General features: G+C 44.7%; 1 protein-coding gene and 1 long non-coding RNA gene across 2 annotated transcripts in view; one reads left to right on the top strand and one right to left on the bottom strand.

The window, feature by feature from the left end:
* Positions 1–24,920, bottom strand: part of Cpx (synaptic transmission protein complexin) — a 265,288-nt gene that overhangs the window by 45,288 nt on the left and 195,080 nt on the right. The window lies entirely within an intron of this gene.
* LOC143183856 (uncharacterized) overlaps positions 1–24,920 on the top strand; it is a 69,387-nt gene that overhangs the window by 32,398 nt on the left and 12,069 nt on the right. The gene's annotated exons all lie outside the window — the stretch shown is intronic.

Genomic DNA, 24,920 nt, shown 5'->3' with positions numbered 1-24,920 from the left:
GAATGAAACTTTATACTTCGAACGAACTATTTTTGACTAATACTACTATATACAGTGGAATATTCACACGAATTCGGTCAACAGGTTAATATTGCATTGAAAGAGTATATCAACGGGTATCAGATATTCAAAGAGCGTTAAACAAACTAATGAGCAAGGTAGCTGCGTCGACCACAGCTTGTTAGAACGTTTGAAATTCCTCCCCGAAAATTCTTGAAACTCCAACGTCGCAAGTTTCCGCGCAGGTTCCCATGCAAAGTTACGCGTGCTCCAAGGAGTTCTCTTAGCTGGCTGTGAACGTCAGGAATTGTGCCACGATCTTTACTATCTGACGCAAAATTCAAAAGGAGACTTCTTTGGATCGTTACTTACGAAACTTTGTCGCGTCGACTTCTATTTTTGCTGAAGACTTGGAGTATCGATTGAGAAATTCGCACGCGTATGAGAATACTTTGTGAGGCTTGTTCTGGCAAAGTTAACAGTAGAAGACTTACGAGAAAAACAAGTAATAATTAAGTAACACTTCGATCGAAGGAAATCCAGGGATCGCGAGTTTAAGAGGAATATTAATAATAACCGAGGAATTTTCAAACCGATACTCGATGAATAATTTTGCGGCATTGTCTGTGATTGTATTTCAGCGTATAAATACAATGACACGACCATGTTGCATCGATGCTTGGAACAATTAAATTACACGCGATTAAAGGAATTCTGCTGCTATTTGCACGAACATTTTTGCAGTTGACGCGTATCGATTCGCTGCAAAATCCCCGCAACGAGCTCTCGATAAATTCAACAGTACAGTACAGAACGCGTTCGAGTGTCATTTATTACGACAAATGCAGAAGTCTTTTCGTTTAATCCGATAGATGTCTGATCCTTTTCACTGCTGGAGTATAGTCATACGGTCTGTAGTATGTCGTTCTATCTTTAAAAGTTCAACTATACGACAGTATAAGCGAATTCGCGAGGTATTGCTTGTTTTGTTCGGCAAAGGTTTCATTACATCGTAAAATGGGACGTTATTGTTGGCGATATTGCAAAATGGAACTATTTGGAAAACAAATGCGGTTGCAGTTGTCTCGGTGAAATACATTCGCAAATATAGAGCGCTTTAAAGTAGGAACAACTTCGCTGTGGTACTCGCGCGTCTCTGACCTGATCCCAATTAAATCCACAACGGATAACGCTCTATTCTCGAATGGGACAGGAGCGGGTAAGAGTGCCTAACTCTCTGTTAACTACGAGAAACAGGCGTCGGACGATCTGTCCCACGAACCGAATCTAAATTTCAATTTCGAAGGATCACCAAGATTGTCAGTTGCCTCTGACCTTTCTGGCTAGAGGAATTTTAGATCACTTCTGAAACAGTTTTTTTTTTCAATTTCGAAATGTTCAATTTTTTAAATTTCAAGCTTTTACGTTGATATATAAATTTTCAAATTTTTTTCACTCAGCAGTGAGAACTGCAAATTAAAATTTTTTTACTTTTCAGGTTTTAAAAATTCGAATATTTAAATTTTTTAAATGCACATTTTCAGCTATTCAGGTATCTATATATCCTAATATATATTGAAATATACAAATTTTTAATTTAAAAAAATTCTTGAGTTCTAAGATTTCCAAATGAACAATTCCTCAACTTTTTTTTATGTTTCACCATTTAATCGTTTCAAATATCTGCGATCTTTAATCTCAACTTTTACAAATTACAAAATTATCGGTAAATATCCGCCGTTGAGACTAGCGTATCGTTTAAAGCAGATCCTTCACTAGTTTTCCAAACTACAGCTAGCCTGCACATGAAACGGTCGATGTCACGCATACAAGCGAACACGTAAACTCGTTCCTTGTCGAGGAATTGCATGTGTCAGTGAAAACAGTTTCCCAAACCTAAGCTACTGTTCCATGGGTAACGGGTCGGTGATTTTCGAAGGGCGACCAGAGGCTGAGCCGCGCGTGGTTGCTTCTAAAATTAATTTCCCCAGCAAACAAACTTCGTTTACGAGGGTCACGTTTTTCGCAGACTCTTTCCACGCAGACAATCGATTTCGCGCGTGTCGTCGCGCATACATTCCTGCTCGTTACGTGACCAGCTTCGTCGAATAAGCGAAAATTTCGCTTGCCCCGCCCCACTCTGTCCTCCACTCAATTCCTTCGTCGCGGTATCAATGATTTCCCCCTCGCGCTCATTGTGAATATTCTTTCCAAGCGATCTTCTTTCATCGGTGTTTTGTCCCCTGGTATATTTATCGCGCAAGCGTTCAACACCGCCAACGCGTTCCAGACGCTATTCTCTTCGGTAATAATTTACAAGGAGTTTGGATGTCAATGCAGGTCGGCATCGCCAGATTCGTATGCAGTTAGAAACGAACGGAGAGATATTCGGTTAGCTTGTCGACACGTTATTTACGACTTGTTGTAACGTATTGATTCGCGTGGGCGCGGGTATGCGAAACCAACATCGTTTCAAGCATCCTGACAAAAATACAGAAACACTAGTGATATATGGATCGTATAGCCACTTGGTAGTACAGAGTGTTTCCTAGATACAGATTCATGTTCTCTAACGAGGACAATATACTGACACGATTCAGGAGTCCATTCGTTTACTAGTGAGTCACTATTGTCTTGTAAATTATACATGTACAGCGTCTCACAAGTTTGATAAGAGAATTCGTATATTAAATCATTTTCAAATAATCTCAAATCTATAGTAGGTAAAATGCATTGCATGGTGGGATCAAGTATCTTAAAATATAGTCTTCAGACTTGCAGGTACTTACTGTTACTCAATTCAATTATTTTGCTTTTTGTATTAGAATGTAGAAAAGTGAACAAGAGTTAAACGTAAGACTTGAAAACAAGTCTGATAAGGAGAGAAATAAATCCTAGTATCTTTCGTAATTAACTGATATTTTGTGTAATTGTAATTCCATATGGATGAATCTCTAAGACTCCAAACGAGACTATATTACAGTAGAATTAATTCCTTCCAACTAATTACAATTCGTAGTGAACATAACTCCATTCTAATAACGAAGAAATACTGTAATCATTCCTTGAGTTCACATCACAATCCCCCTCTTCCGATATAAATTTTCAGCGAAAGAGTTCTGTGTAACGAGAAGTAACTTCCTCCCATGCTACCGACTTGTTTTCGTACTAGGAATCACCTCTGTTCGTTCCCGCTGCGAGTCGCGTTTCATTCTCAGCACGGAGAACCGCTTTATCGATCAGGTAGCCAATGGAACGGAAGTTTGGATCTCCGAAAAGAAAAACAGAGCAGGTTCCCGTCTGGAATCGCTGCACGCCAAATGCTGCGTGCAGACAGTCACGTTGGAGAGCACTTACACTTGCGAAACACAAGGGGCGCAGGAAAACGGGAGTGGATGGAAAATTTCGTGGCAAAGGGACGTCGAGGAGGAAAATGTCGCCTCGTCGACGTCGGCTTGTCACGAGCATTTGCCCGCGTAAACAGAGAACACTGGAGGACCTGGCATCAGCGATGTTTCCTCAGACGAATCGGAGCTTCGACCAGACCTGGAGAAGGATTCCGGAAGAGGAAAATCGTCGGGTCTGTTTGACGCTGCAACGTTTCAGCGAATTCGTTTCGACGAGCCTTTGACCCTCGCTCTTCCGAAAGACGACGCTGGAAAGTTCGCCTCTTTAGGTCGTCGCTTGGGCGGGTTGCGGGTAAATCGCTGCCGAGAGAGTACACTATGGAAGACCAGTCTCTCTTTTAATTTCGAAGAGATAAAGGGGCCAGGCACAGACTGCCGCGTCTCGAATTTATGCCACGGAAACTCGCTAAACAGAGTCGCTGAGTTTTTCGCGTTCCACGCGAACCCGAATTTATTCGACGGAATTTGAATGCATTTTCAGACGGCTCCCTGGGCCGGTAACGAGCAAACTTTCGCAACTCGAATATCGCGGAATGCGCTTGTTTTCCGTCGAAGCTAGTGCTCGAGGTTTTCCTACTTCCGTTTGTAAGCTGGAGAGCGTTTTAAATTTCGTTCCGCGAACAATCCCAAGGTATTATTCTCGCCCCGTATCTACTGGCGCATTGGAAGGTGGTAGGAGTGGCTCGACGATGGAAAAAAATATGTAAAACCGGAGAAGGGGAGAAGCGACGCGTTAAGTCGGCGACGTTTTATTCAATTTCAAGATCAGTGTCGAGCAGAGCATCGTCGAAACGAGAGCTTGAAGCTCAATGGCGGTGACAACAGGCATTGGTTCGCTAGGAATTCAGTTATTCAGAAAGTTGAGTTGAACGGTGTGTAGAGTTTGGTTACAGTCGTCGACGTAAATTGGAACGAGTTTCCTCGTCATAGTGGAAGCGTATCAGCTTTAGTCAGATAGGATACGTAATGAAAATATATTTACAAACACTTAAGACACTTATATGAAACAGAGACACTTCACAACAACAGAAACAATATCCACGGACAGATGGTCTGGTTCTCGAATTAAACTCGAACGTTAGCGGATACTGAAGCGATGCAAGCATACATTTAGCGAGCTTATACGATGACTCTTCACTGAGAATTCTTCTCGAAAAAAAAGAATTAAAAAAAAATAGATACATCAACGTATCGTGGATCAGAACTCGATCGAAACCGAAAGCAACTAGAGAGACTCGACGGAGGTTCAAGAACGTGCGAGCAAGGAACGAAATAAGAGACAGATATGCTTAATCGACAGTACCTGGTTCCGTTCGCCGCTACGAGGCAGGTGTAACGTGGTGCTCGATGGAGCCAGTCCCTTAGAGCTGCGGTACTATCACACGAATGTACAAAGAAAAACGAAGAACAGCAGCGTAGGGTTTGCGCGCGATGGGACACGGTGGGACAGGCTCCAGAACTGTTCTAGCGTCGCGGTACTAGGATCGACCGATCGATCAGCGGAGCAAAAGAAAGCACCGACGCGATCGCGGTGCGGCCGCGAGGAATCAACAAGAGCAAGTGAAGAGGCTAAGTAGTGCATGCTTGACTTTCTAGCGGACATACCCAGTATGTCCATGACTTGGCCTCGTGGCTGCGCTCGTGATGCTGGCGACAGTGGTACTGGCGTCGTTTCGGTCAGACTTCACTTGCCAGCACCGACGGCGACCACCACCACTGCCGCCACCACTACCGCCACCACCAGCATCCTCGGCGTCCCCTATCAAGAACCGACTTCCCCACCAGCCACTCTCGGTGGGCGTGCTTCCGCGATCGTCGGAAGGGGTTCTCATGAACAGAGAAGGGTAGAAAAATGTTGCTCTCCCCTCTGAAGCCTCTACAACCCTCCCCTGCGCCCGGAGAAGCAGCCCGCAGTCCGCACGCAATATTTCCAGCGGGCTTCCTCGAACGCGATCGGTCCTCCTCGAGGAGCCAGTCCACGCACTGGGACTGGAGCGCGTCATCCAATCCAGGGGGGCCGTCGACGCGAGAGATAAATCGACGGCAGTAGGTCAGAACGAGCTTGTAATTTCAGGCCACTTTGCTGGGTCTCTAAAATCTGTGGTTAAGGCAACACGACAGAAGTTATATATTTTTGTTTTAGAGATATTGGTGTTTGGAGATTTTAACTTCGATACTGTATACTTTATGGACTTGGGCCGTTTTGAACCTTTATTTTTAAGTGGAAAGATTCCTTTAATGGTCTTTTTTCATTCTGAAAATAGAAATTGTATATTATTGATCTCAATTAAGGCTTTAGTTCGAATTTCTTCAAAATGTGACATTGGTCGTTTTGCCTTAGAGCCATAGAAATATCTCGTACAGGTTGAGACTTGCCTCGCGATATTTCTTTAAATGTCTGATGAGTTTGAAATCATTTAGAATTGTTTGGAGATCGAATAAGAAATTTTCAAAATGATTTGATGTGGTTTGGTCCTGTTACTAGCCGCGAGATATGCCTCGAGATATGGGAGATATGTCTCCTCATGTAGAGTATACTTAAGAAACGCTTGCTTCCTCTTTCTGGACTTTAAATCTTGGGATTTCAAATGAGCGGGACGAATGCAAAGCGACGGTGGATTTCAGCGATGAGGTGTGTGTTTGCTGGAAAATCGATCATGATCGATCGTCACTCTGCCGAGTTCATCCAATCCTGCCGGGCGCAATGTTTGGAGAAGCTCGGGGACAAAAAGAGCGCGGTCAGTGATAACGGTTCGTTTGGGGAGCGTGATTCGATGGCGTTTCAATTCCGACTATTGTTTCCTTGGCGCGAGCGAAATGGAAACGTAAGTCAGGATGAAAATTCTCCCGGACGAAGGCCAGATACGGCAGAAGACCTGCTCGGATGGAGAAAGAGAAAGGGTGCGGGGCAATGGCATTCTTGCACTCAAGCGAAATTGCAATTAGCAAACGCGAAGGCGTCTTGGAACGCACGCATTCCGCGTAGCACCGAGAACCCATTAAGGAATATTCCGCGCGCGGGCCTCGTTTAATGAGCGATATAATTTATTGGCTGTACTTAGAAGCGGGTCTAGTTGCGGTTTGTAGTTAATAGAACCCGCGACCTCCGACCCATTAACGGCAGCAGGTCGAACGTAAGATGCCACCTTAGGACCGAAAGTCAGGGCCAGCTTTTCCCGCTATTTCGACTGGCTTTGTCGGTGAACGTGAACCCTCATCGAACTTACCCTTTGCCACCCGTTCAGTCGGCTCCCCTTGCCATCGAGTCGCTCGCTCATTGTCTACCTTCTTGTTCATTGTCTGCCTCTATCGTAGCTTGTACCACTCGTATATCTCTTCCCACGATCCATTCCAGTTATACCTATACTCCCTCTTCTATCACCCCCCTGCGATCGCTAGACGTTTTGCATAGGGCAGGGCATGATAAACACGAGGAGGAACACGCACCCTTCATCTTCTAGACATCGAGAACTCGAAGATTTATTGGGCTTTTCTCGTAGCTATCAGAAGCGATTCCCACCCTTCTTTTTATCCGTTGTTAACATAGAAGGTGTTGTATTATTTTCGAATGACACGGAGGGACAGTCCATGGAAATTTGTCAGTGTGAAATATGTGTTGGGGATGTGGCGGTGGATTCTTTGGCAAATTGTAATTCTTGGTATAGCTTAGGCTATGTATAGAAGATTTAACTTATGTATTTGACGACAGGTTTCAGAAATTTTAAGGAGCGATTTCATGTAGTAAAATAAGACGAAATTGCATTTCAGGATTCGTTTCCGAGTCATTACTGATTGAGAAAACGCTTAAAATACGCGTGTAGCACAACTAATGCACGTTTGCAGTAGAATAAGTCCCTAGTCAGACACACTTCACTCGAATTTTAGACGAATTTGCACCGATTAATATTTTTCAAACGAAGAAGACAGTTTTAAATGACCGAAGTCTTAATTTAGAAAAGTGTCACTCCTACCCCCAAAGTTTTCCAGCTCTCAATATAGCTAATAAACTTTTGATTAACATCGTTAGTCCGTCACAGAAAACCTGACGCTCTTAAAAGAATGGTTAGAGACTCCGAAATGAATTTTCCAAGAAGCTTAGTAGCAGTCATCGTTCAGGTTCCAGCATAAAATTTAGTGCGTCTGAGGAACCACGCACTGAGATATTGGCTTTTTATTCTCTCCGTTGTTAAATCTACAGAAATTTCAACGCTCGACAGTTCAGAATGTTGTGTCTCCGTCGCCAGTGTGGTTTAAAGACACCACTGAATTGCTACTGTAATCGACGCGAGTGCTGCGAGGTAAACCGAGTCCCGACACGGCTACGACTTGAAGCAGATAGAAGAGCTTGGAACAATACTCGAACAGGCGGGACAAGGCGAGCTACTTAAGTGAAAAGAAAATCCTGGAGCTCCTTATTCGCGGTAAACCAGTCGAGCGTCGCTGACTTATGGCGCGTAAGTCGGACGACTGGAAGCCTGGAAGGAAACAACCGAATCCATAAACATCTGCAATCCACTTCCATTCACGCGGGATGCTGACCATCGGAGGAGACCCGAGACGATCTCTCACCTGTTTAGGGGAATGCACGGGAACGCGTGCGTGTTCACCAAGCGTGTGTGCATAGGGTCCCGAGCCCTAGCTATCGGCTTGATAAATACAAACGCTTGTTGAATAATGCATCGAACGTCCTGGTACTCGGGAGTAAACAAGTAACCTAACACCGTGGCTTCGCATCGCCTCGATACTGATTCGCCTAAATCCTCTGTTCCTGTCTTCGTTCGACATGTCGTTGGTGAGCACTCGCAACGCCTCGTGTCGATTCACTTCGCCGTGCCATGGCGAAAGCAAGGATAGGACATTGTCGATACAGATGGGGGATATCGAGATTGGATATGCTCGGCGTAATTTCGAACGAGTGACTGTGATTAGGGTGTAGAGGATGGTGAGCAATGTGTCATTCGTTTGCCAAATTTGGGTACTTGTTTTGACATCGAATAGCATTTTGATAGCGATATCGGAGGAGATGGAAAGGAGACACCGATGCTGGGGACAAGCGTATCGGTATTATCTTGAGCGTCGATACTAACTAACTCGACGTCAGGATCAATATCCCTAAAGGAGTTTCATAGCGCCGATAAAATCAGACGCGAGAGAGTGGAACTACTTGTCGGCTATCGTCTTAGAAACTGGTAGCCTTTTTGTTACAGAATCACAAGATTCATATGTTTCTAAAACCACTTAGAAAATTGAACAATATTCAACTACAAAAAGAGCTTTCATTTTTCACACGATAGTATCTTGCACATGTACAATATCGTTTCTTTATAACGTGGCTTATAATTCTGCAAGACATTTGAATAGCAGTAGCAAAGTTCACGAAACAATGACGAGGCATAACAGTATGGTTTTTTATAGAACAGGCATTTTTCATCATTCTTATATTTTCAATTTATCTTAATTTATTTCCATTTTACTTCACTCTATACCATCAAAATAACCCGCACGACACACTCCGCGCTAATCGTTAATCGTATTCGAGCAGAACAACAATGACGAGAAACGTATTGGTTGCATTTGCGTTGAATTGAAACGCACAGATCACGGTGTTCCATTGATTGAGCGAGGCTGTTCAAACACGGCTTGATTTCCCTGAAATGCGCCTATCTAAAACCGTCGAATTCACTGCCTTTTTTAACGAAGAGGTCGCAATCTATACTTCTGTATAATGTCATTTGTGCGACGATTTGTCATATACGAGCGTAATCGTGACGCCTGTAGGATAATTTCACGCTGTCTAGGATATTAAGCCGTTTCGGTGATTACAGACGTTAATAACGATAGACGTGTTGATGGAACACCACTAATTCATGTTTCGGAATACTAAGCGGCAGCGTCACGCGCTCGCCTCCGATGGACCCGTCCAACTCTGTAAACACTCGGACGCGATCAACGCAAGGTGGCTAGAGTTACAGACGAATTCCATCGAACGTGCTGCAAATATTTACTGCAGTGCCAGAAGTCTCTGGGTAGCTTATTTTAGAGTTTCAATCGACGTCGTTGCCTTTAATTCATTACAGTCTGAAGTATCAAGGTTTCTTAGCAGCCCGCTTCGATATCAGAGATTTGCATACTTAAAGGGAAGTCATGTGAAATATTACGACACAGCCATCAGTTTCTTTAGTAAAAAGATAAAAATAAGTAGACATTTTTATCGTAGAAGTGAGTAGAAATGACTGTGTGAAAGTATTATGAGATTTCAAAATTAGTGAATCCTCTGATATGGAACATTCTCTAGGTCAATAAATTTCCTTGAATGGGAAAGAAGTAGTACTTGGAAAGATAGTAGCTTACAATTAGTTAATTCTTACGAATGTGTGTTTCTGGTTGAAAGAGAAATTATAAGCATAATATTTAAGAATTTTCTTAACATATAATACCTATTATGAAATATATTTCAAGAGATATAATAATTTTTTCTTAAGTCATAGCAAACACATGTATGCAGAAACACTTCTAAAAGAAAACTCTCCTCATTATAATTTCTCTAACAAAAATCTCCACAAACATCTTTCACAATCGCCACTCTAAAAAACTGATCATCCCCTTTGGAGTCCTCTATGACCAATCCAGCCATTATCACAGAACTTAAGTATCATACTCAAACCACATTATTCTAAATAGATCACTAGCAATCCCAGCAACCGAGCTCGCTTAATTACATCCGAAGGGCCCCTAACTGCCGCGTGTGGTAAATTTTTGCTCTCGCGGAATATCGGGTACACGTAGGAATCACAGGGAGCCGAGGACTGCCAACCAATTCGGTTTAATATCGCCTGGAGAGGGACCAGGTCCAGGTCGGCACGAATTGCCGAGGATTGTCGTCGTCGTGCCGGTCGGACTCCATGCAGTCCTGCTGCCAATCATTATCTCGATGGTATGCAGACATACCACCACGTGCGAAACCGGGTATGCGGGGGCTTCCTGGGAGACGACGGTCTCCTAAGCCGGGTCGATGAGGGAATACGTCGGCGAAGGGGCTGCGTCCGGGAATGAGAAGGGGCGACAAAGCCCAGGGACCACTATATTGGCATACCAACGGCGGTGATATGGGAATACTTTAAGAACAACTTTATAGTTAGGCGAACACGACTGAATTGAGACGATCGGTACGTTCTTTCGCCCGCTCTTCCAGCCTCCTATCGCCTCCGTTTTATTTCACCTTCCGATTCCTTTCTGCCTCTTGTCTCGCGCTTCGTGCCCGAGTTTCCGCGTATTCTTGCTTATTTCGTTGGAATATACGGAGGGGTGCTTCGCAGCACGTGGGCCCAGTTCGGAAGTGGAGTCGGGATTTAAGGGCTATAAAATATCTTACGCGCGAATATTTGCTTAGTTTTCGAGTTTATTCGTTGATTCCAAGGGAAACACTCTTGATCCTTCTCTGTTTAAATATTCAGACGTGTCGTGCAGTCGTGCACGGTCAGCGGCATTAATATCGGCGAATTAAGTTCGAATGACGATCTACGCGACACCAGAACGAGGAGAGCTTAACTCGAACGTACGGTGGTAGATAAAGTGTCTCGCGCTTTCTATTGTATTTCCCTCGCTGTATGAGGACTTATACGCGGCAATTTGGTCGCCCGAGTCGGGAACGCCTCTATAAAGATGTACTGGCTACTTCGAAAAAATCCCATTAGTTTATATTCCCGTTAAATTGAGTCGTGATGCGCCCGACCGTTTCGTTTGATCGCTGTCGTTCCTCGTGACACCGATGCAGAGCGAATTCAATCTGGCTCCCTTTCGACCCATGTTAGGGTTCAATTGATTTAAAGAAGTCTTTGAATGCGCATCCGTGGAACGTATACCGTCGTGTTGCGTTCGAGAATCGACTGGATTGTTACTACAGACTGCTGGGAATTTCTTTCACCGACGTCTTGTTATTGCCTGTTTTATGTACCGTGTTAAAGCACATGTATTAAGCTAGAAATTTACGGAGATCGTTCGAGAATCAGTATAAACGGAAAGACGACGACTCTTCTTGAGAAAATAAGTCGAAAATGGAGCGTGGCATTCGTTGACATGGTGCTTCGTTTTTGAGATAAATTTATTTGAAATTTTAACTGGGTTACGAGTACACGGAACAGAAGTGAGTGTTATCCGAAAGAATTTTTATTAAGATGAAATTTCGAAAAAGTTGCTTATATGAATGCTGTTTTAAATGCCTTGGTAGTTTTCTGCTTCCAATAGTATGGGAATAATTTTATTCCTGTTAAAATTCTTTTGTTTAAGAATAAGTAATTTTATTCGTAATTTCTATTTGAAGCAGAACTTATCCGAAAAAATTCATTCAAAGGTCCAACTCTGATATAGAGGTAAAGTTACAGGCGCTTGAAGGGTAAGAGGAACACTCAGAGTCTGACCACTGATTACATCTACTGCAAAGTAGAAGCGTTCCCCTCACCCTGTATACTCCAGCGCCTAAAATTGTACTTTGATGCACGCTTACTCAGCTAAAATTCGAAGTTAATTTTCTAGAAGATGAAGCGCGATATCGACAAATTTTACTCCGTATTTGCAACTTAATTAAAGTTTTACATAAAAATCTCGATTTGTTGAAAAGTTATGATTAGTTCTATGCAACTCCAAGTTATCAACATCAGTAGCAGTCCTGGAAAATTTCCGATACATACATAATAACATAGTAGTGAATGCTAGACAACTTTTTAGCATTCCATACTCGTTCTGATATTCGCTAAAATAAAAAAACCGCTATTTCATTCCTCCAACTTTTGAGCTGACCACTCAATGAAAGTGCAATTACCATGAAATGACTCTTCACAAGAATTCGGCTACAACGTTGCACAAGGCATAATCTCTTTAACGTGCATATGCGAGTCGACCTTCGTCCACCATAACCCAATCACCGAACAGGGACGTGGTGATAGTGGGGTCAAGCAATTTGTTCCATCCGAGTCTAAATAGCGGCGGTCATTTAATTTCACGTCGAACGACCGATCGAGCTGCTCCACGACTACATAGTACCAGGATGATCCTCTCAAGGAAGGTTCAATCGTTCCCCTAATTGCCGTTACCTCTCTTTTTCTCTCCCACTGTTACCCTCGCCTTTTTTCCATCTTCGGTTCCATTCCCTTTCTCCCCCCTCAGTTCCTCCTCTCTCGACTTTCCCCTTTGCGTTTTCCATTTCGCGGCTTGTCATTCCTCGACGGGAATCGATTTAGCGGTGGCTGAATCGAGGACACGGGAGAAGCGAGAAGCAAAGGATGAAAGGCACGTAAGACGGTGGGAGACGGAGGGAGACGGAGGGAGAACAGGAAGTAGCTGGTTTCCGCGCTTACATACCCCGATAGGAACTCTTTTATCGAGGAATCGAAGGAGGAGAGCGTGGCGGAGAAGGCGGGACAAAGGAAGAGTTTAAGAGGCGCGGGCGAGGAGAGAAAGGCGCAGACAGAGGAATCAAGGTGGAAAGGTAAATAAAGAGAAGCTTGGCCGCGGAAATTGTATGCCCGAGCAGGGGAGAGGGAAAAATTTCGTGCGAGCAACCGACTCTGAATGGGCGAAAAGAAGAAGCAACGGCCTGGGACGGGGTAGCAACGAGACTGGAAGAGATAAAGCTCACGGATATTCGGGGAAGTTGGAGTAGACCGACTGGCTGACTGGTGTCCGCCTTCTCTGGCTGAACACGGATAAACTGGAGGGGGAGGAAAAGTGAAAAGCCACGGGGGTAGCAGCAGGGAAGAACCCAATGGAAGAAGCAGACGAAGAAGAGAAGGAAGCAGACGGCTGCAGCGGAACTAACAGCAGCTTCGCGCTCGGGAATAGAATGGTCGAAGTCCACTCACGTGCGCGCGAACCACGCCACCGCCATTTTACTGTAAATCAGCCTTAAACCAGCCCAGGCAGCTTACAATCAAACGTACTTAGCCGACCTTCCACGAGACGGATAAAGTGGCCGAAGACGAAGGCGGAATATATCCTTGATCATAAAGCACGCGTATCCCACATCTCGCGTTCTTCCACTCGCCCACGCACCCTCTCTCTCACCCTCTCTCTCACCCTCTCTCTCACCCTCACCCTTCGATCATCCACTCTCCTCTTCTCAAGGGTCTTTCCCCGCGACACGTCTCCAAAAAGGTGGCCAGCTCGAAGTGGTCTTAAATGCGACGCCATACGTTAGTATTCGCTAAAACGCTCTTTTCCTCGATCCTCGGTTTATGGCCGAGCTAGAAAATTTCCAACGAGCCGTGTCGGCTCCGCGAATTTCCTAGGGACTCCGCGGAGAATTATTATCGTCGCTCTTGACCGACTCGATTGTCCACTTCCTTCTTTCTAAAGCGCGGCGAGGAGGGTTGAAATTGTGACCCTCGCCGCTGGATTTTTATATTATGCGGTCTCCTTAAAGCTTTTATTGCGCGGTTAAACGGACACGCGAGTCAAATAAAATTTACTGAGGCGACGAGAGAATTCCAGAAGTTTTATCGTTCGAGGCTAGTGGCTACTTTCCGATTGATGTCCAATACGTCGCCGATTCGTTGGAATTTCTATTCATGAATTATAGCATAGACGAGGGCTCGTTTCGCGGGGACATTAGTTCAGTTGGTGGAAAATTCGTGAATTAGCAGGGGTTCACCGTGGCATCGTTGGTAGTCGGATATCGTCGCTTTTATTCGACCGAGAAACGCACCCCTGATTTACGCGCGGTGTAAATTCGTCGCAGTAAATTCTCGGATCATTGCGGTGGAGCGGCGGTGCTAGACCAGTGATAATGATTAACAATGGCGGCATTAAGAGCGGAAATGTTCGTGCTACCTCGCAGCAGGGAAAGGAACAGTCGAGGGGGAATGTAAGGGGCCGCGATACGGGAAATGTTAAGTTGCGCGATAAGCTGTAAATCGACGGTGGGTGAAATGAATAAAAGTACGGGAGAGACGTGGAGCAGTGTTCGCGGGACGGTGGGGCCTGCGATCGATAGCGGGGAAAAAACGTATCAGTGTGGATGACGGAAATCCTGACGCGTTACGTCCACCCGGCAGTAATTACCTGCAGGTACGAATTTGTAATTGCGTTCGTGGAGCAGACCGCCCGGAGTGGCCACGTTTGCTTTGCGGAGTGCTTTGAAAATCGCGGAAACTTGATCAAAGGGTATTTTCCCATGTGCGAGCACTCTCTGATTTTCGAGGGAGAAAAAGAAGGTAGAAGTGGCCTGAATTCTCTACTGCGTACTTTTTCATTGTTTTACATTAACTATTGCAGTGGGAACTGGGAATCTGTAAATGTAAAACGTAGTTGATATTTGGAGTGATAAATAGGGTGAGTTACACATAATTATATCATCTGAATTTTCTTGTAAACTAGTTGTTCGGTATCGAGAGGAGTATATAAGATGCTCTAGATACTAAACAATTTTCTTTTAGAATATTTGTTAATGGGCTTAACACATTGAACAAGTTTATGCTCTGGAGTAATTGTCAATATACACGAATATAAAATTATATTTTAGAAGCTCGTACAGTACCTTTTGATATTAATAGTCTCTTTAGTTACAGAAATTCCAAACTATGGGTAACGAGAATGATTGAATTATTATAAAACTAGTGTTTCTGACACCACAAAAGCTGGCTCAGTCGAGGCTATCAACTCGGCCCATAACTTTCGACTAAATTTCAAGGATGATCGTTATGCTAGTTTAACCAGATTAATTTCTTCGTTATCCTGCATTTCCATATGACTTACTCGCAGAAGGATTCGTTAGTCTAACACGATACCCAGGATTAGGAGGGATTGTTCCGAGAGCTGTACAAGCTTAGGTAAAATACGTTAAAGGGCGCAATGATCCAGATTAGAGAGGTCTAATTGGTGCTCGATCGGGCAACGAGTGTTGCAACTACTTCGAAGCGACGAGCCTCGTCACCTAGGTTCAAGTTTCCTTGGTTAAAAGGTGTTTCTCAAGCGCTGACAATCGAGCCAGCACTCTAGCGGGCATCGAATTTCCCTGATGCACAAAAATTACGATAAAAGCTCGCTGGGTCCCAGGGAGGCGCGCTTGAAGTACATAAAAATGTCAGCAGGCGCGTGGGTGGATGTCGTAACAACAGATTGTCGGTATCCACGTCGGAATGGACGGGAAAGACAACGTGGATGCTGGAGATGGCCCCGAAAGATATGGAAATGGCTCGTCGAGGAAGGGTGGTGGTAAGAAAATTCGCAAGAAAAAGTCGTTAGAGAGTGTGATAACGGAGCCAGACTCTTCAGCTTTGCGAGCGTACTCTGACGGCAAGAAGGAACGCTAGGAAATATGAGACGGAGAAGATGCGCTCGCGGTATTCGAATTTTAGCGGCAACGCGAGAAATATCTCGTCGTCGCTTGTGCAAGCCCTTCCAAGCCGATGCTTCCATAGAGGAGCATGTTCGTCGGGGAGAGGGAGCCTCAAAGAGCAAAGAAAAACGCAGAATCTTAATTTTGCCAACAAGGAATCTCGCAACAATTGCTGTGCCAGTTTCACCGAAGCTACGCAAAGATATTCAATTTTCCTTTGCTACCTTTTGGTCCTTTTCTCGTGTTTTTAATCATATCCTCGCAGCGTGCACGTGGCGCAAATTACTCGTGTAATTAGAACGGTGGCTAGACAGCACAGAGCGCGTTTTCCTTTCGCGTATTTATGGAGACCAGTCTCCCTTGGTCCCACGATCGATCGTTACGATGGTATTTATGTAAATAAAGAGTGCTCTCTAGACAGAGCGCTTCCAGCATTCCTTTTTAATGAATAGACGAGTGGGAAATTGGTTTTAACTGGAAAATGCATCGATACGCCTCTTCGTGAAGACCAGTCTTCTATTCATGCGGTTTGCTACTCGAAATATATGCAATCCTAAATTCGAAAATCGAAAATGAGGTGTATTAATAATACGCCATTAAACACTTACTTCAGCGTTTAATATTCTCGCGCGATTGCCAGCTCAGCCTTCGATCTAGCCCTGGCAAGTTCTCGAGACAAGCCATTCCTTGTCGCGTCGAAAGTTGAATTACTTCATATATACAAGGAACACTCTTGCTAAGTAGACTGTTGTTAATAATAGGATGCGTGGAAAAGTTAAAACGCCTTTCGACCCGTCGGCGTCGGCGAATTCACGACAGAAATGTTAAAAGTTGCTTCGACGTGATTAAATATTTATAAAATTGACCGCGATGCTGGTCGCTTCTCGAGGGAAGTTTTCAAAGGAGGAAGTTTTCAAAGGGAAAGTTCGTAAGCACAATGAAATTCCGCGCATGGATTTGCCGTGGACCTTTAAACAAAGTTGGATTGTAGCAATGTAGTAAGTAGAAATTAAAGGCTAAGTTCTTAGCTCTGAATGTTATCGATAGGATATCTCGAAACAAAAGATGACTGTTTACTGAAAGTTTCTTAGTACTAACAATTGTCTTGCCTCTACTCAAGAAGATACTTTGCTCTTCCTCCCTAACAATAAGCAGCCATATCCCCTCAGAGTGTTCTTTCTATGATTACAAATGATGGCTCTAGAGGTACTCCATAGTTATAGTTAAAGACAGTTTAATTCTAGTCATACCAATAGTTCTAATCATAGCAATACGTAATCTTAGACCTATTTAATATCACACATACAAAGTCTAACAGCATTATATTACGTTAAAATAACTCTATTGTCAAAGTTAAGAAATGTTTCCTTCGACTTATGCGTCCCCAGCGACTGAAACTCCTTAGTTCCAAACTAAACAAGTCCTCGAGTTGCTACATCGCTATCATTAGCCACATTTTCACAGCCACACGATCATTACCAGTCTCTTCTCCCTCTAACTCTCTGCTACCCTAAAATACAATAACAGTGCCCGACTATCTCCTTTCAATTTCCCCAAAAGATCACGTTGCCACTAACACACGCGTTTACCTCCCAGCAGCAAAAGTCCAGCATAGCATCCAGCCGATGATGATAAATCGTTAGATCGTAGATGCGTATCCGTTCTCGGGTTTCTCGCGGATAAACAGCGCAATCTTTTTCTTCCATTGACACGGCGAAGCGACGGGCAAAAAGCGGCAGAGATAAAGAGAAAATTGACGGGAAGCGATCGGCATCTGGACGTAAATGCCGTTCTTCGGGACGTTATCGCGGCTGGGTATTACAAGATAAATAGTTTTCATCGGACTGCATCGTAAATCTTCGGGGGGAATCCGTTCTCGCCGAGGAGGACACCCCGTGACGCAATGGCGAGGGATCTCTAATTCTATCGAACGCTCTAAACAAAAACCCGTGACGGCGAGGAGGGGCGGTCTTTCGCAATTCCAAACGCCCCCGAGCGTTCGGACGTTTGGACAAGGGACGATTGAAAAGCGTTTTATCGCGATCAAAGAACACTGACGACCGTTCGTCCTCCGTGGCTGACCGACTTGGGCGTCGCAGGAACGTCGATGCGTCCCGTTTTCGAGTCACTCTTCGAAGGTTCCCGCCTTCTTTCGGCTCTTTACGAGCCCCAGCCGGAAATGCCGAGATTTCGTGGGCGCTTTAACGGAATCCCCGTCTAATAATCATCGAGCTCCGCTCCAGAATGGACGGACGGCTGAAAATCCCCGCGATAAAGACGCACCGCTAGAAGCCCGGGTAACCCCGATTTAGTAAGCAGCGGCCCAGGGCGCAGAGAGGGCTGCATGTGCAGGATTTTGGCTGGACGCCAGCTACGGCACTGCGGATGTCGATGGTGACACGGGAGCAGGGGTTGGCGGGGCTTCGTTCCCTTGAACGAGCCAGCAGATCGCGCGAAACCCATCAAAAGACGCCCCAGCACGCGCATCCTATCGAAATATCATTTTATTTTCGATGCGGTTAATCGACCAGCCGTCGATTGCTCGTGTTAACCCAATCGCTGCTAAAGGAGGACTTAGAGTGAATGCACCGCAACGACTGAGTTGCTGTATTCGCCTAGGGTGCTGGAGAATCCTATTGGGCGTGGTCTGTGCTTTGGTATCTAATGGAGAGAGAGAGAGTTTGGCTCGTGGCGTAGATCTACGATGATAGAATCTGTGGGTTCCTGTACAGCTTCTTTTAGTGAGTTTTTGGGGAATGTAGTAGGAAGCAGATAGATTTGATTTACACGTATCTGATGGTCAGAAGATAAAGTCTGATAAATGTTTATGTAGGTCTAGGTGCTTTTATTAACCCTCTGTGGCTGAGAGTATGAAGATAGAAAGATACAGTAAAAATTCAGTTTAACTGAATGAGAAGCTACGAAAATGTGGTTTCAGTCTGAAAACACTGAGCCAGAAATATTTAACACATTGAATTTCGCTTGCTTTTTCAATATTTTCCTCGATCTTGAACTACGTCAGAAGTACGAATCTTCTTTCATATTCGTAGAAGGAGAAATATAGAAGCATATATCTTTTCCTTACTTTCTATTGTGCAACCTTTCATCATTTTTCCACTAACTTTCCAATGCCCGTTTGATAAAAATTCCTTCGCCTTGAAATGCTGCCAGGCAAATCGCAATACTTATGTGATGATCTGGTCCATCAATCTTCCCGACACTATTGTCGATTCAAAGTTTCCAAATACCACAATAAACTGTATTCATTACAAGCATTTTAGAAAGCATCGTAAGCCTAAAGTGCCTCGTACTAAGCACACGAATGACTAACAACAGCGTAGTCTCCAGAACCGCTATCCACAGTAGAAATCGAGATCCATTCCTCTTCTCGCGATACTTTTCAGATCCACACTCATCCGCTCCCAATCGTACCCGAAATCAACAACGAACCAAGCTCGGTGGCATCTCTAAACGCAGCCAGGATCCCCCGAAAACCCGTTTTCCCCGAGGAGTACGTGTCACCGAGCGCTCGTCGTATTTTTTCATCTCGCTTTTACGAGTCCCGGCGGGGATCGGTGCTCCCTGACCGAAATCCAATGCCACGGTTTGCTCCCAGCCCGGCTGGCACCTAGCAAGAGGCGTGTCCAAACGCGTGTTGCGCCGTCGTTAATTGCTAATCCATTCCAACGGTCGCGTCCCGGAGAAATTTGTTCGTTTCACGGGGATTCCGCAGTGCTCGGTCACAGATTTCGCGTTCGTTACACGGCTGGCCGAGGGGCCACCCTTCCGCCTCTCTTTGACCCACTGAACTTTTTACCTCGATATGGTCCGCGGTATCTTCGGAATTAGAGACTGTGCAAACGGTTCATCTAGGTTCCCCTGTTTATCGTATGAAATCCTGTACCTAGTGTGTCGCAGTGGTCAACCATAGTCGTTTTATTCTTTGAAGATTTTTCTCTTGACAGTCGCCGCTGGAGTATACCGAAATTTAAGGCAGCGAAGGAATTAGCTTTTCCTGCGATAAAGTGCCGCTGAGTTACCGATTCTAAAAGGGGGCTGCTTCAATGAATGCAGGATAAAACTTTCTCTCATTTATCCCACCTTTTATCCCAGAGGGATTAAGGGGCGAGCGGGTCGCCTTAGAGCGAGATCCCCCTTCAATGAAAACTACGTTAATTGCGATTATGCAAAATATTTGCCCGCTCTCGAAGGTCCCTCGTGGCGGGCGTTCGGATATTAGCGCGCTCACCGGAAACCCGTGGCCACGATTATACTGTCGCCAGTGGCATCGTTTCAGTGGCCTAGAAACAATGTAAACATTATAGGCTGGAGGTTGAATCTCGTATTCCAAACTAAACCGCGTCTGCGGTAGATATACTTTATTAAATTGTACGCGACAGCTAATATTTACTTTCCACCCTCGCGCAGGCGTGTCCTGTGCCAAATCGAATTGTCGCGGGCGTTCCAACGTCCGGCAGGTGGTGGAACGTGAGGATGAATTCCGTGAGTCCATTTACGCTTTCTTGGGCTACGTGCACGGGACGATGTAAAATATCTTGCTTTATTTGTTAACGCAGCTGTGACGCGGTTCGAATAGAAATTCGACAGTGTATATCTTTCTCGTGGTTTTAGACTGAATATTGTAACAGAAACTAGGAAGGAATGAATGTGTTAGATAGTTAACATCTGTGTAGCTGTGAAGCAAAAAAGAATATCGTATATTTTATTTTCGAGATACTGGTATTGAAGATTTGAACTGCAATTCAGTCTTATGCACTTGTGCCTTGTTATATTGTAGTTTCTAAAGGGAAAAGTACAAACGATACATAAAATAACCTCTTTCAAACAGTACCTAGTATCTAATTTTTATCCAAACCAATACTTCCTTAAATATTAAACGAATCGAATTTACTGAATTGAAAGTACATATTTCATTCTGTATAACCTTATTTTCTTATCAGGAGAACCGAATTTTCAAAAAGCAGACAATAGTAAAAGTGTTCAAGACTTGCACGTAATGACCACAATTAGACTTGGTTCACTTATTAACTCATTTGCGTTAGAGCACAAGCTATCTTTAGATCGACCATGCACCCAGGCTACCATTAGACCTAGCCTCAATAACATCATTGCACGAGCAGACGATCGACCAACAAAAGCATTATTTCCGTATTCCTCGAGTCGTAGAATTTACATCGGCCATTACGTCGCGCGGTGTCCAAATGCAGCTCTGAAATTACACAGGATTTTTCGCGACGCGCTTTCATGAATATGCAGGTGGGTCGCATCGAAAAAGGAAATAGCCCGTTCTTTTGCATATGCATTCGTATCCTGGCCGACCGGTTAACTTCACCAGTGTAATAGTTTTCGTCTCATCGTTTGCCAGCTCGAAACTGTCGACCCCCTCATTACGAGGCTCGTTTGGAAGACTAGAACCTCGACGAACATAGAATTTTCAAGGATACTTAAGAATGATTCCAAAATTGAAATACAGAGGAATAATTTAGGGAATAAATTACGCGAAATCGCGCACCAGTGAGGCGCTAGTGTAAAAGTACTGTCACGTATTCAGCTTTCGTTTTGTCAATTACAACCACGAGCATTTCGCGTTCTCGTTGACAAACAATGCGCAACGAACGCGTCCTTTCCAGACGAACGCTCGGCGTAGCGCAGTTGTGACGCAGTCTCGCTAATTACTCAAATACAGGTTGTCCCAGAACAGGTGGTACAGCCAGAAAGGGCGTAATTGTACATGAAAAAAAAATAAGACGAAAAGAATAGAATTAAAATGTTTGATATCACGTTTCGTGTTCGAGAAAATTGACTTTCTGATGTCAGACTTCGCTTAACTCTCGAACCGAACACTTTAGATATCTGTAGGGATATTTGTATCTAGAGATAAAATAAATACTCTCATTAAACCAGTGGTACAATATTAAATTGGCATACAACGTGTACTTGGACGTACGCAACACAGGCTACTCTTAATCTCGTGACGTCGTTTGGAAGAGGCCAAGAAGATGGAAGAAGGCAGCATTCGGTGTAATTAAAGGTTAAAAGCGTCACATTCGAATAAGTGTAATCCTTGTCATGGTACGTCGCTCCCGTGAACAAATTGCGAAGGAGTAAAACGCGCCGACCAATTCCGTGTCTAAACATCCTCAAGAGCGTGGTATCTTTTTTCGCTGGTATCCAATTTCGCGCACCTCCCTGGACCCTTTGTCTCTCGGCTGATACAGAGGGACAGGGAGCAGCGACGCAACGTTGGCAAGCGTAATTCACCTAGGAGCGTCTGGAAGCACTCTGCGGAAACTCGGTTTAACGTCTGCGTGGCGCGGAAAAAATGGAATGGAATTCATCTTGTCGCTGGGCGGCGGCGGCCTGCTTTCGGTTGCAGTATGATTTTCGGCCCTCCCCGTGCATCCACGTTTCTCTTCTTCGTCGACCCTTTCCCCTCGAGCACCACCCCGTTCTCGTTGTACCATTCTTTCGCCCTTTCTGTCAGCGGAGCTGTCTCGAATCGGCTCCTCTCCGAGCCTCAATGAAAAATGGTCGAGCTGGTTCAGGCGGGCAAAAAAAGGCGAAAGAAACATGGGAAGGATGCATGAAAAGAACGACGAGCCGCGAAGATGTGCAATCCCCTCTTCCTGGACGAATTAATATCCGTTTTGGACAATCGACCCCTCGCTCCGAAGGGAAGCCTCAATTTTAAACGCGACTGCTCGCGATCATCCGGGAGAATTTTCTGGTCCAAGGTTGGAATAACAATTTCGCGGGCTGAGGGGGCGTTTCGGGGCGTTTGCTGGTATCATTGAAATTTCCATGACAAGGCGGCTCGATTTGCATGTTTCTGCTACAAAGTGAGCCGGCTGTAATCGAGCCATTTCGCGATCGGCTCTCGGCCCCTTTTTCGAAACGCGAACAAACCGGCTGACTCGTTATCGGTTGACCCCCTTCGCTTTGATGGATCCCGCTCGATGGGAATTTCGAGAGCGTTCGAGGCACTGAGGCTACGTCGAAATACTCTATCCAGGGACGGCAAGGAACTTCGAGTTCTCGGGATTCTTGTTCGAGGCTGAACCTTTTCTGCTCGTGAGGTAAGGTGCAGGAGACTGAACCGCCACAGGGGAGATACTTTTTGCTAGATTTTATGTATGCTGGACGCACCATGCAGCAAAGTTTGCGGCGATGTTTCGGCTGATAGTTGCTTGCAGGCTACAATTTATTTATGTCGCGAGGGAGATTTTGTTGGGAGATGTTAGTTATGGCGTTGCGTGTAACTTTGTTCCATTTGCGTTTGGCAAAAACTTCTGTGACGATGTCATTTGCAAAAAGTGGAGTCTGACTTTGAGGAACTTCTATATTTTATTGGACTGTCGGAGAGCAATGTACTTATCAATGTCTGTGGTTATTGTATATTTGAGAAAGTATGTAATAGGGATAGGCAAAAAGGGAAATTGAAATGTTGGGTCTGTAAAGTAGAGTGACCAATCAAAGTTTCGAGAGACATTCAAAGTTTACGTGGTCGAGCGTCTTGAGACACTTCCTCAGTCTGAAACTTTGTCCAATTACCAAAACCCACTACCTAGTTTCTCAGCATTCGAGAATGTGTCAATGTGTTTGTAAAATAACGAATCTCGAAATGAATAAATTAGACGAACACAAAAATTGTTTCTTAAAGTCCAAAGAATTTATCGACAGATATAGATAAGAAGTGTATTTAAATTAAAGGAGAATATATTAAAAAAGAAAACTAATTTCAGTAAGCTTCTTGCTTTATAATCCTCTTATGTGTACTAAAATACGGGTACTAGAGAAACTCTGAAGAATTAACTTCTCCTGCAACAGATCCCCCAAGCATCCTGCACACAGCTATAAATTTCTAATGCTCAAACGTTACCATAAGTCATCTACAGGTATAACGCAGCAGATCTCGAGGAAGAGGCCGTGAAAAGTGGTGAAATCTACGTCAAGCGAGGCCGTGGCTCACACGTTTCAGTGATCTTCCCTCAGAGAGTCCAGCGGTCCGTGAACATCGCAATGTGTCGCGGGCATACGTAACCGGTCGTCCAACTAGATTCGAGCCGTTCCTTTCAATTTTTCGAGCCACTTGCCTCGTAATTTGAGCGTCCACGCGGAACTGCGGCCGAATAAAAAATTCGCTCGACAGCCAGCGGCAGTGGCCGAGGAGGCGACCGTCCTGCTTATCTCCTCGACGCCAGCTACCCAGGCACAATAACGAATCTTTCACACTCGAACCGATACAATCCTATCGAGCGACTAACGGGGGACGTCGGCGCCTCGACGCCCTCGCTGCTGCTACATTTACTTCTCGAGGCCGCTTAACGTATTATCGCGGCTACAGGGTAAATATGTCTGCCAGGCGTATCTGGCGGCGTGTTGGCGCGCTCGCGAGACATTTCGTTACAGTCGCGTTAAAGCGGTTTCGTTCACTCCTGCGGAAACGCGATAGGTCGACAGGGGGCTGAGCATTCGCGAGCATCGCTACTCGCCCGATGAAAATTCTATATCTTCTGGTCCTTCGACTGGCCGAGAGATATCGTCGAGAAGGTTAACGAGATTCGCGCCTCGATGGTCGACCCTTCTTTGTTGAAAGTTTTCTGTGACTTCTGGAGGCATCTTCTTCTCGGTTGCCTCGCGATTTTAACTTTTGGGGACCGAGGGGACCTGGAATCCGTTTATTGTAGTTGAACTGGGGAATAGGAATACTTGGACAACTGTACATCTGTGTTTTCGGTTCTGATCATGTAATTGGTAGGTTAACTGATGGTGCATGGGAAACTGTGTTTACTAAAGTTCAGGAATTATTGATATAATAAATCTTCACTGCTTATGGAAAGCCAGCGTATTGCGAAGCAACTAGTTAATCAAGTTCTGGGATCTGTAACACAAATTCTGTAGTTGCACTGGGCAATCTCTAGGACATACAGAATGATAATTTCATTCAACTTTGTGTAGGTTCTTTGATCAATTAGCTTTTCATTTAATTACGTCTTCTATTACCCAATCAAGTCAATCTCAGCTAATGTACCCAGATACACGATTAGTTTCTTGAATACTGGAGAAGCGTGTAATAACTTGCATTCAACTTCCTTTGCCTTCTTATCTTGGAAGACCTTGATATTATAAGAGAAGTGGAAAGCCACAAAGGTTCATCTTAT

The sequence above is a fragment of the Calliopsis andreniformis genome, chromosome 9, assembly GCF_051401765.1.
Source record: "Calliopsis andreniformis isolate RMS-2024a chromosome 9, iyCalAndr_principal, whole genome shotgun sequence".
NCBI classification, from domain to species: Eukaryota; Metazoa; Arthropoda; class Insecta; order Hymenoptera; family Andrenidae; genus Calliopsis; species Calliopsis andreniformis.
This window is presented reverse-complemented; position numbering and strand designations above follow the sequence as displayed.